This window comes from Callorhinus ursinus, unplaced genomic scaffold (genome assembly GCF_003265705.2).
Source record: "Callorhinus ursinus isolate GAN/ISIS: 27379988/994484 unplaced genomic scaffold, GSC_fseal_2.0 scaffold23, whole genome shotgun sequence".
In the NCBI taxonomy this organism is placed as follows: Eukaryota; Metazoa; Chordata; class Mammalia; order Carnivora; family Otariidae; genus Callorhinus; species Callorhinus ursinus.
Window position 1 is genome coordinate 14,228,581 of NW_027397085.1, and position 13,162 is coordinate 14,241,742.

Genomic DNA, 13,162 nt, shown 5'->3' on the forward strand with positions numbered 1-13,162 from the left:
AAATATCAAGGAGGTGGGTTACTTTGGTGCCCAGGGAGTTGAGTCTGGAATGCCTGGGAACTTTAATAGCTAGAGCAGCCAATAAGAGTATGGCATCTACTAAATTTTGGACATAGAAACAATTTTTAATTTTTATTCGTATGAGACATAAAGATACCTCATTGTTTCTATAATATTCCAAAGCCGTGAACCACCCCAAAGGCATACCAACTACTGGTTAAATGTCTGTGGTTTTACCCTCTGCTGAGGCACAAACTTGAGTAAAAAGCCAGTTAGATTGAAGTAGCCAAAATGTTAGGGTATTGTTTCAGTGACTTCAAAAGAAGTTGTAATAGCATAGCCAGCACCATATTTATCATTTTCATTCTTTAAATAAGAACCATCAGTAAATCATGAAAATCTGCATTGGTTAGAGGAGTTTCCTGTAAACTGTCACGGGGATTCAAAAGGTAACCGGTCAGCATTAAACACTGGTGAGGGGTTTGGTCTGGATCCAAATATAATCCTTGTTTCAAGATTATATGCTCTAAGTATCTAACCTGAGTTTGAGCAAACTTCAAATTCTCTTTGGATACTTTGTGTCCCTTTAGGCCAGAAGCTTTAATAGGCAGAGATGCTGTCTTCCTGAGAAGATGTTTGAGAAAAGGGGAGCAGAGAAGTAAATCATCTTTGTATTGCAACAAAGTAGAGCCTGATGAAAACTTTGTATCATCTAAGGTTTGTGAAAAGTAAGGACCCTCTGTGAAACCTAGGGCCTTACTGTCCAGGTGTACTTTCTTTCTCCCCAAGTTAAAGCAAAAAAAGATATTGACAATTCTTATCAACTGGAATACTAAAAATGTACTGCATGGATCAATTACAGTGAAAAATTTGCTTCAGTGCAAATGGAGGTCAGTAGTACATAGGGGTTGGGAACAACAGAGTGCCGAGGGATTACAGCATTCTCTATTGCTTGGAGTTTCTGGACAAAACTCCATCCTTGGCCATTGGGTTTTTTAAAGGTAAAAGAGGTGTATTACGGGCACTAGTAATGAGGCTCTTGTGCCTTAAAAGGCTTCTTTATTTGTAGGGTATTGATTAAATCTGGAAAGAGGTTTTGAGGGATCTATTTGAAACTTGGTGGGAGATGCACTCAGGATTCTGCCAATATCAGTTGAAAATTTTGCATAGAGAGGATGGTAGCTGACCCGAGAGGAAGAAATGACCAGTGTCCCTAGACTCAGCTATAGTGCTGTCAGAGACAGAGCACAGAAAAGATGCCGAAGGGCATTTATTTCCCCTGGTTGGTGATTTTGATTACTATTGTCAAATTCTAGAATTATTTCCTCCTTTTGGGAGAAAGAAATTCTGGCTTGATATTTTTCTAAGAAATCTCAGCCCAATAAATGAATAGAGGCAGAAGAACCAAGGAGAAAATGGTATGTATTTCTCAAAAGATCTAGTTTCAGAGGGGGGACTAGTTTCAGAGATAGGAACCTATTGAGTTTTATTAGAGACCCCCACTAATACTCCAAGGTGGGGCCTGGCTTTACAGCAGTGGGATTGAGCCTCCAGAGTGTAGCTCAGGTGTCAATAAGGACGCAGAAAAATTAATTCGCAATCTGGGGAGCTGAGCCGATTGAGAGGGAGGAGCAGGAAGAGTCCCTGTAGTTTCTCCAAGCCCTGACCCTGGGAATTTGGGAGGTCACCAGAAAGACTGACTAGGGGGCCACAGGCACCTGGTGCATGTAAACTTGTAACTTTTTTTTTTTAATTCTCTGGCTCTTTGCAATAATAGCATAAACTAGAAGGTTTTTAGTTTTATTTAGTGGCCTTCATTTGCTGGAGTTGAAAACTGAGAAGTTTTGTGGTCTTTGTTTTAAGTGCCTCATCTAGGAGGTGAGCGAGCTGGTTTGCCATATTAACTACATCTGGAGCAGCAATTTCCCATTCCAACCTGATCCTTTTAATTAAAAGTGAAAGATCCCAGTTCAGCCTGTTAACAGACATAGACTTAAATGCTAGCTGGGTGGATTCAACATGTAAAGGAAGACCAGAATTTTCTTTAAATACAATTTGGAGTCAATTGTAACAGTTATGAAGAAGTTCATCAGACTTTTGTGAGGAAGCCTGAATTCTGTTTGATTCAGCAGGCTTGGGAAAAGCTAATGTAATTGCTTGGTGACAATTTCTGGCGAGTTTTCTAACATCTTGACTAAAGTTAGGGGTTTGTGTCTCTAAATCCCCTCCAGGATGCTCCCTTTTAGCTAGTTTCACCCAACGTTTGTCTTGGTCCTCACGTCCTCACAATCAATAGGATGTATTAGAACGAGCATGTGGACTAATTGATGTAAATTTGAGAAACCAAACTGGTAAGTTTGAATAGCTATGTTAAATTCTTCAGCAAATCTGTGGGGGTCCTCAGTCACTTAGAAAGCTCTTTAACTATGGCTTGCAGTTTGGCCTTAGTCCTGGGAACATAAGAAACTTAAGGTTTATTCACATCCTCAGAAGACTTCACTTAAAAGAGGCGGGTTTTAATAGGGTCAGGAGAGGAGGGAGTGGGGAGAGATCTGGAGGCGAAGGAAAGTTCAGGAGAGGGAATGGAGGCAAATGGCGTTGGAGGCGGCTTTAAGCGCAGGGTGGCTGCAGAGGACGAGGATGGGGAAGGGAAAAAGAGGACCCAGAGCCATTTTGACTCCTTTCAATCGTCGATTTGTCTCAGTTAATTTAGAAATTATATTTTGCAAAGAAGCAAACTTAGAAGCCTGAAAACAGCTTCCAGGTGCCATTTGCAATAGGCATCCCGTTCAGTTTTTGTGTTTGTTTATTTTAGAATTGTGACTTTGTAATTTAATTTTGGGTAAAATAAGTTTGGGGAGAGCAAATTTCCCTGTAATGGCTACTGAAGTTCTTGGCCTTTTGGTTAAGTCAGTTCACTTAATTAGAAATGCACATGCACAGGTTTTTGAACATAAAACCAGCCAGAGTCCCAATGCGGGGGGCACTCAAAGTATTTTGATGACTGGAGTCCCATTTCTTGGAGGTTTTTCTCTAGACCAAAGAAAGAGATTCCTAAACACCAGTTTCAACAGGAACAGCCTGGTTCCAGAAGGAATCAGACCAAAGGCTGGCACAGTTCCATCAGGAACAGTCCAATTTCAAAAAAAGAATCGGAATGAAGGCCAAATGAGTGCTCTCAGACATAAAAACAAGACCAAAGCCTTAAAAGAGGTCCTGAACAAAGCCCAAAGAGTTCACACACAAATTGTAGAGCTCGAAATCCAGGAGAAAGCTTACTCTCAAACCCCAAAGTCGGTAAGAAAGCAGTGAGCCCTACTGGCTCTGTAGGTAGTCACCTGTTTGCTCACCAGCCTCGGGTTTTCTCTGGATCCCACCTCTGATCATCAAGTAAAGTTAACCTGAAAAATAAGACTGCTAGTTATTTTACCAGCAAAAGTTGAGTTTATTCAGGGACAGCAAAGAATTTCAATCCAAAACTAGTAAGCTATAGCAAAACCACAGCCCAGTTCAGAGAACACAGGAGAGGAGTGCTCTTTTGTCAATGAAAAGGGCACGTTGGGAAGGCTGTTACAAACAAAAAGTCCATTGGATCGTGGATCACTACATCAAAAACTAATGATGTATGGTGACTAACATAACATAATAAAATAAAATTAAAAATAAAAAAGTCCATTGGAGCAAACTGGGAGTTGGAAGTAGAGTGGCTTCTCATTGGCTGAGTTGTGAGTCTCTCATGGGTGGGGCTGTTGGGGGAGGGGGAGAGAGGGGAGGGAGGGGAGGAAGTAAGGCTCTCTTCCTCCTGCGAGGTAGTAAAGCAGTATCCACGTACATGGTCCATCCCTTTCTGTTGGGTCTGCAATTGAGGATGAGTGGTAGGGTGATAGCTGAGTCTTTTGACTCCATTTTAGTGAGGTGTCAACCTCTGGGAGATCAGGCTCTTCCCATTGCCAAAAACCTTTCCTGGAACCCCCAGTGAAGAGTGGGTTTGTCAGTCAGACCTTCTGCTCTCTAAGTGGAAGTCAGCCAGGTGTCAGACCCACTCCATGGTCCACACTAGCTTTATCAGATTCAGGCACCAGCTGTCAGGGTCACCCAATTCAGAGAACACATTTCAAAGCTCTCCGGGAGGTTCCCTTGAAGCCCTTCTCACTCCTTGAGGTAGAAGGTTACACCTCTCATGTCTTCCCCAAAGGGGAAGCTGGGACTCACAGCAAGATAACTTCTGTCTTCAAATAAATGTTTTTACCAAACTCTTAAATCCCTTTCTCTGATCCCCTTCTATATCTGTGATGTCATTGATGGGTCTTGTATTAGGCTCTCCAGAGGACACAGAATCAATGGGATGTATTAGAACACAGACACACACAGACACACACACACACACACACACACACAGTCTAGGATGCTCACACCAGCTCTCCCTCTCTTTACTCAGATCAGCCGGCATCAAGGTCTAATGGCTCTCAGCCTTCCTTGGCTCTCTCTCCATTTTTTCTCAAGACATTTCCCCTAATAAAATTCTTATATGTTTAATCCAGTCTTGGCATCTGCTTCTCTAAAGACCCAGATAAACACAGTTATATTTGTTTCTACTTATTCCCCCAAGTAATCTATGAGAGTATTTTGCTTCATCTTTGTCAGCATTTGATAGTTTCAAACTCTTACTACTTTGAAAAATGCAGAGAGTGTGAAAAGAGAAGCCTCGGATCCTACTGCAGGAGGATGAGATGGATTTCCTGCATTTCCGATGGGAAACCGGAATACATTTTTCCTTTGGAATTCTATTTATAAATATCGCTCATATTCTAACTTATTTATTGTTAGCATAGAACCCTATTTCAGGCACATTATGGTTAAGTGGTATTATGTGGGCTGGTTTGACGTTCTAAATACCTGGATGATATTATTTTGGGAAAAAACATTTGAAATTCCAAACAGTTGGCTCATAACTACATATGTACACACACTCTGAGCTGGGGGTGGCCTGTATTTATATTTAATCTATAAATGTGGTAGAGCATAAAACATAGGCAAGAAATCAATATCATAACAAACTAAAGGAAAAAAATGAAGTGTGATCATTGAGATACTTCTTAGCAGCAAGTTGATATGCCAGTGAATTTCTATCTGCTTAAGTGGAGAGGCATCTTGTTCAAGCAAAATCTCATAGAGACCCAGTATGTAAAACAGATAAAAAGCAACATTGCTTTGGCTTCAGCAGAGACAGAAAATTGGCACTGGTGTGCTCAGTCCACTCTACCTGTGTGTTAGCTGCAGGAGAGCTCCATGGAACCTCTGGGTCTACAGAACACAGTATGAAACCAGTGTCACTGAACACTGCGTCTTGGGATGCTAAATAAATCCAACAGTCATGCTCAAACATATCCTGGATATTAGGGAGGCAGAGGGGGTGCTAGCCAGAAATGATAATACATTTTTAAAAATTTTAATTCTAGTTTAGTTAACATACAGTGTTATATTAGTTTCAGGTGTACAATAGAGTGACCCAACCGTTCTGTATAACACTACTTGGTGCTTATCACAATAAGTGTACTTTTATTCCCTATCACCTATTTCACCCGTCCTCCCACCCACCTCCCCTCTGGTAATAATCAGTTTGTTCCTTATACTTAAGAGTCTGTTTCTTGGTTTGTCTATGTTTTCCTTTGTTTCGTTTCTTAAATTCCACAGAAGAGTGAAATCATATGGTATTTGTCTTTCTCTGACTGACTTACTTCACTTAGCCTTATAATCTCCAGCGCAGGAGACTGTAGACAGAGAGGGAAGGAGGAGGCAGGGTATTTATCCTTCCTTCTCCCCAGCCCCAGCCCTCCCACTTGGCCTCTCCCCGCCTTGGGTGAGATCTCTACCAGGGATCATGCCTCCTCTGGGATTCCAATGCCCCTCGACTTGTCTGCTATGGGTTTAGCCTCCACTGATACCAAAAAACTAAGAAATATTTATGAAAGAAAATCTTAAAACTGAGAAAACCATCCATTGCCTTAGGAATATTCCCCCTGAGAATTGGAAAGGGGGAGAAACATCATTTTTTCCTACCTTTAGCAGTAGAATACTCATCTCCCAAAGAAGCATAGTGTGAAAATCATGGCACCACTAAAACAAATTTAATATTTGACTTTCAGAGTCTTTGAATTATAATACATACCTGTGTTGAGGATCATTTCAGTTGGAATCTAGGGCTATTTTGAATCTCTCTCCATAGTAGCAGTTGTCTGGAGAGGTGTCCCAAGAATAAATGATCCTATAGGGCTGCTTAGGCCTTTCTCTGTAATCCAGCATTTCCCTACCTGGGAAATCAAGTACGTGATGATTCTTTGAAGTGCTTATGGTGTTAGAGTATTCTATCTTTGTTTTCCCCCTCATATATATATGGGACCTATATTAATTTGATCTCTTGATTCTGGAAAGGCCAGGGACTAGAACACATTTAGCTTAATGTCTTAAGATACTGAGAGCTTTTAAAGAGAAAGTAGGAAGGGATTGGCCTTCTGAGCAAACAGGTGCAAACAAAAGGGAAAAATTGTAGCCACTAGATGAGGAAGGACTTTTTCCTCTTCTTTCCCTATTCTGAATGTCATTTGTGACGTTGACTAGAAAGACCATATGCTAGCTCCCTTGGCATCAATAAAATCTCCTAAGATTCTGTGAAATGAACTTCTTTTTATCTACTTGTTATTTAAGTCAAGACTTCAAAGGCTCACATCTGTTGAGCAGGTAGTCCTGGCCTTCATAATAAGGGATTATGTATATTTTTGAAAAAACAAAAACAAACACTACTCTTGGGACCAGACACCAACTTGTCTATATTTAACTGATGAAAATTAGAGGAAAAATTCTCTTAATTTTGTTAAGAAAGACCAAGTCTAAACTTCTGGTATCATTCTTGCCTGCCTAGTGTTGCCATAATCTGGGTACTCATCTCTCTGGTTCTGTGGCCCAGTCCCTGGACCAAGGAGAATGAAGCTTCGGACTAAGCACGGCACCTTCTCTCCACCAGTACCAACACGTGGAATCGGAAATGACCCTGTGGACCCGGGTGTGCGGTGTGCTGTGGGCTCTTTGCTTACCTCTACTGTCGGTCCCAGGCCTGGCTAGGATTCTGCTCTGGTTCCCGATTCTCTGCTGTTGAAACCAGAGCCCTGCCCCAAGTTCAGCTGTTTGTGCAAGGCTGGACTTAAGGTCTTGTCTGCTCTCTCTCCCTGGCCGAGGTCCCGCTTCAACCAGATGAACACCTTTTCTGCTTGTTCCCAAAGCAAGATGCTGCCCTACACTTAGAAACCAGGGTGCACCACTGACCTGAGATTGCCTACTTGCCGGATTCCAATCTATAACTCAGTTCTGTGGGTATCTGTTCTCCCTGGGACATTGCAGTGTGGACCGCTGGGGAGCTCTGGGGACACATCCTATAACTTAGTTCCTTCATCAGCCGGCCTCAGTCATTGTCTCTCTTCTTGACCGAGAATAGCTTCTCAGCATGGATTCCCAGGCTAATGCCACTCTATGCCTGACAACTGAGCGGCCGGCGATATCCAGCTAGTCAAGGAGAGATATACTATCCAGATTGATAGGCACTGGTATCCATTTATATATGTATATAGAGTTTAAATGTGTGTGTATACATTTTAAAATGGAAATACCATTTTTTTCCTGATAGAGTGAGTTTATTGTAAAAAATTCAAACACAGTGAATGTGTAAGTTCCCTTACCCCAAGTCATCCCTCTGATTAATCATGTTAACAGTGTATATTGATATAATTCTCCCAGACCATTTTTTATGGAAATATAAATTTGAATGTGTATTATTTATATTTAAATATATAGGCTATATATTTAAAACAGAACCTGGATTATAATTTTCTATAATCTGTTTTTGATTTTAACTTTATCATTTGTTGTTGGACATCAGCCTGCCCTCATTTTAAATCTGGACTCACTTTGGCTCAACTTCAGAGCACTCTGTGGTTTAAGTACAAAGGAATAATTCTTCCACTCTTTTTATAGTCTTTTGGGGGGGCATGTTTGTTAAATTATTTATAGTGATAGGTTTTACAGAAATAGATGTTTTTTATTGAGACCATCAAAACCTTCAGTGCCTTAATGATTCTGCTGATTAAGTGGAAAACACATGAAGGCATGTCAACCTGTCAAGCAAAAGAAAATGCTCTCTCTCCCTAATGTAAATGGATTATATAAAGGCCTGATCTCCTGCTGCATCAAGTTATGGTGTTTCATGCTCTAAAGACCAGGTAGGTATTACTTTGCAGAGTTCTTGTAGAACGTTGGACTTTTAAGACGAAGAAACCAAATTTTAAAACTGTCATAAATCTGAGTCTGGCTTTCAGAAGGCAAGAATGCTATTTTTAGTGTGTCTGGATTGCAGTCTTTCCCTTTGGTACTTGATGATGACTGCACAGTAAGAATGAAAAATGAAACTTCTGGAGATTGGATAGCTAAGGAGATTGAAAATAACACCCAGACAGTGGAGCCTTTGGGTCACTAATCTGAATTCAGCTCAGATCAGTGATGACTACAAATTGTTCTGTCTGCTTGCAGTGAGGCTTGCAGAAAATACATTTCTCATCCTTATTTGTGTTAATTATGTCTCTGTGCTTGTCGGAGCCAGGTATGAGGGTTTTAGATTGTAATCCCCCAGAGGGCAGGGAACATCTCTGCATAATGCACTTTTTACACCTTCACTTAGATGAGTGTTGATTAGATGATTTTGATTAGGCAGATGAAGAAGTGCTCTTTCTGAGGGGAGCTGGCTAGTGTGAAATTGTGACTATCAAGTGTTTCTGTGAAATATGAGAATGACATCCCTTCTAGTTTGTTCTGGGTGGCCTTGGGAACAGTTTAGTCCCGTGCCATGACAAATAGGCTTCTTTTATAGCCCTGTCAGCAAACATTGCAGCTCAACCCCTGAAATTTAAAGATACGCCTCTTTTCCTTTTTTCTGATTTGCACACATCTATTGGGGTCTAGTGCAACCCCCACCTTTCCCACGGTCTTCCTTCAGCACGCCTTGATCATCATATATTATGAGCTGTTATCCTCTGCCAATAGTAATCTTTTTGTGAATGTGTCCTATCTCCCTATGTAGAGGCAAAATTTTGAGGGTCAAGACCATATCTTATATCTTTTTCTAACCTCCCCAGCTACTAGTACAATGTTTGCCATTTCTGGATTTTACTAATACATATTGTTGAAAAACTGAATAAAAGTCTTCCTTAAAAGTTTACATGGTTTTTTTTATCTTCTTTTTTTATGTTAGTTTTTGTTATATGAGCAATGCTTCTTTTCTAGCTCTTCTAATATCATATTACCAGTGCTGTGGATGTGGTGCCCATACAGTCATGCAGGTTGTACACTGCACAACTCTAGAGGGACCTATTCACATAGACAATAGCTCTGGTGATTGCTTCAGATAGTTCTGAAAAAAATGGAGGTCAAAGAACGACAGTACTAGTGCTTCAGAATAAAACAGATGTTACTAACCAAAATAAGCTAGACAGATAAAAGTCACTAAGGTGTGAATCTTAACACACCTGTTTTGGACCAAAAATAAATATGACGGGGACAACAGTTTTCAACAAGTGAGAGTTCCCACTGCTTTTCCCTCCCTTTGCCCACCCCAGAAGGAACTCGTTTCTCTGAAGGTGCAGTTTATTCACATTCTCAGCCTTCTGAGTAGAGTTTGTCTTTAGTCAACCCAGCTCTGGGGCTTTTGTGAGGCAGAATCAGGAAAGTACTGAGACAAACAGGGCTAGAGAGCAGGGAGGACAAAGGAAGGAAAACCAGCTCAGGGGCCTGACTGCGGGGCGGGTAGGAGCTTGAGAGAGTAAGAGGCTCTGGCCCGGGGTAGGATGGGAGAGAGAGGAGCGGACAGAGCGTTCCAGGAAGTGCTGTGGAGTATAAACGGGTGGATTCCCTTTAATGCTCGCAGGTTGGGATGGGCTAGGTTCTGGTGTAGTCGCCAAGTCACAAACAACTAAATCTCTTTGGCTTAATACAGCAAAATTTCATTTCTTGCTCAAAGTCTGGTGCAGGTGCCAGGGACTCTCCCGGGCAGGAGTTCTCCATATGGTGACTCAGTGGCTGCAGCCACCTTGATCTTATGGCTCCGCTGTCGTAATGGCGGGGGACAGAGGACACGGAGCCCCCACAGTCATTCTCCTAAGCTTCGGCCCGGCAGGGAGGCTGGACATGGCCTGAACTTGGCCCTGTGGCCAGTGACTGCAAGGCGGCTTGGAAGCTGTCTTCCGTGAGCCTGGAAGGTGAGAACTGTATGTAGCTGAGCTCTGTTTCTATCTGCCACGGGCTCTTGAGAAGCGTGCAGAGATGCTGGGATTGCTTTTACTTTTGGTGGCTGGGCTGGATCTGTGTGATAGGTGATACCTCTCTGAGACTGGGCCACCAAAGACCATGGAATTTAGTTGGTTTATACAGAAAGAGGCAACTATATGTAATAAAGCATTCTTAGGACTTTCTGAGAAACATAATAACGTCCTGCTAAGTATTGTAAGAACTTTTAAAAATTTTTGCCTGCTTGCTCTCTCTCTCTCTTTTCCTTCCTTTAGTGAGAAAATAGCCACAAATACAATTACTCCCATGACTTATTCAGAGGAAGTTTTAAACTTGGTTTTATTTCCTTTGCTTCCTTGATACCCACTTTATTAGGCATCTTAAGATGGAGAAAAGGTTATAAATTCCCTTCAGCATCATTAAAAAGAAGTCTGTCTAGAATGACATAAATGTGATGGTCATTCATGATTCCTTTGAGCTTTATGACTCTACCTCGAAAATAAAAAGTCTATATTGCAAATCCAAGGAGAAACAGAGCTGGCAGGCTGTGCCTAATGTGATTTCTTAGAAGTGTATTTCAGGAGAAGACAAAAGAATATAGAAATAGATACAAGTTTTTTTTTGAAAAATAGGAAGATAAGTTAGGAAACAATTTTAGACCTTTCTGCAATTTTCTCAACAGGAGCAACTATATTTTAGGGGAGATCATCTGATTATTTGTGTCTTGACAACATTTCAACAATTGCAACAGGTGGTCCATACCATTAACAGTGGCAACAGCAAACCTAGTTGGTGTACATGAGAGAGAGAGAAAGCACGACTGAATACTTCAGCATGCAATTACATTCGCTGCATAATTAGTCATAAATTGAGCATCCAAACATAGATGCATGCGTAATTAATTTTGACTTATTTAAAAGCACTCGGGTTGTGACACTTTGTTCTTCATTTCCTGCAAATCAAATTACTGAAGTTTTCATTTCATTTCAAAATAATTTTGCCTGCATTATTTTTTTAAATTTCAACCGAGATATAGCATTGATTACACATAAAGAACTGATTCAGTAAGGGATCAGTGAGAGAAGGGTAGGGAGGAATGAATGCTATCGGAAGGCACAAGATTGCAGAGCTTTCGCAGAACTCACTCGGAAGGTGGAGGGGGCAAGGTCGAGGCTGGGGCTGGCAGGCCTAAGGGATGGAAGCTTTTCTCGGTGTTTTTGCTTGGGCTATCTTGGTCACATCAGGAGAAATAATACAGATGAAGAAAGTCTAACGACTGATTGATGTGGAGATGAAACTAACACTGCTATCTTTTAAAACATGTCCTGTCAACTAATGAATATCGTATTTTATCTTATTTATTTTTTTTAGAGAGTGCAAGCAGGGAGGGGGGAGGGGCAGAGAGAGACTCTTAAGCAGGCCCCATGCCCAGCGTAGAGCTCAGTCTCATGACCCTGAGATCTTGACCTGAGCTGAAACCAAGAATCCGACGTTTACCTGACTGAGCCACCCAGGCGCCCCATGAATATTTTATTTTTAGCATATTTAGAGCATGTGAATTCCAGATTGTGTCTTTCTTCTAACAGAGTCCATTGATTATTTGAGAAAAATTGAGATATATTGCCTGGACACGTGAGGTGTACACATAACCGCCTTTCCTCAAATGCCATCTGGTAACACCACGAGAACTCTGTCTACTGCAAGGGATTTTAACTGCTGGCAAGTGCCTCTTCTGGCACCATCGTCATGAAGGCTGAGCAGTTTATACCTGCCAGTCTTCTTTGTAAACAGCCATCAGGATGGTGCTTCCTAACCTTTCCCATTAGGTCTCCCTGATAGGGTGGACATTGAATTGCTATCTTTGGAAGTCTGGGGCCATAGTGCAACCACACCCCCTGAGAAAATGGGAAAATTCCTTGTTAGAAATTCATGTGACTTTTCAAATTCTGTATCTACATCTGTTTTAACATAAAAATACCATTTTAAGTAATGAACTGTGGGAAAACATAACAATGTTTCCCACCTAACTCAGTGATTAATGAGTGAGATTCTCTGCCAGAGTCTCTCCACTGGGAAGAACCAAGATGAGCACTGAAGATGGAGCCCCGCACGGCAGTTCTGCTGTCCAGTTAATTTCTTTTCTCTTACTATTTCAATAACTCAAACTCATAAATATCAGGGTATAAATATCTGCCGACTTTTCAGTTTTAGAAGCTATGTTGAGACTGCCCCAGAGGAGGTTCGGGGCATTTTCATGCAACTGTTGGTAAAATCTCACTCATTATAACTTCTCCCTGAGGGCTGCTCAGGTCACTCCGGCAATGTGGCCGGCTGCAAACGTCTGCCCCATTTTCACCACCTCGTTGGACACAGTGAGAAAATCGAGAGGCATGCATTGGGGTGAGGCATTCTGGTGAGCAGTGTCTACAGTGTTAGTCAGATTGTGTAACGGCTTTTATGCATTCCACCATTCCCACAGTATTTTGTCACAGATTTGATGTTATTTGTATGAGGCCGGTATATCCCTGCCCTCTCACCCCTCACCACTGCTCCCCTCCGCTAGTCAAATAGCAGGTTTGGTTTTTAAAAATCACATTATCTGGTTGGAAATTTCTTCACCAGGGAGAATGGAACAACATTAAGCATGCTGAAAATCAGCACAGGCCTTCTTCATTGTAAATAGGAGGGCAAAACAACTGTGGGGCAAAATCGCTTTATCTTCGGGCTTTATTTGAACTACAAGGTAAAAAGAACTGGGTTCACCCCAGTTTGTCAGTCAGTCATTTAAATGTGTTTGGGTCAATTAAAACGTGTAAAACAATGGGGGTCTTTGATG

The 13,162-nt window shown here is 41.5% G+C and overlaps 1 long non-coding RNA gene across 1 annotated transcript in view; it reads right to left on the reverse strand.

Annotated features, from left to right (window-relative positions):
- The window catches only part of LOC141374924 (uncharacterized), a 57,747-nt gene that overhangs the window by 21,513 nt on the left and 23,072 nt on the right, over positions 1-13,162 (reverse strand). The window contains exon 3 of the long non-coding RNA XR_012382134.1: positions 3,339-3,401. This is a non-coding gene — a long non-coding RNA (uncharacterized lncRNA). The remainder of the gene's footprint in view (positions 1-3,338; positions 3,402-13,162) is intronic.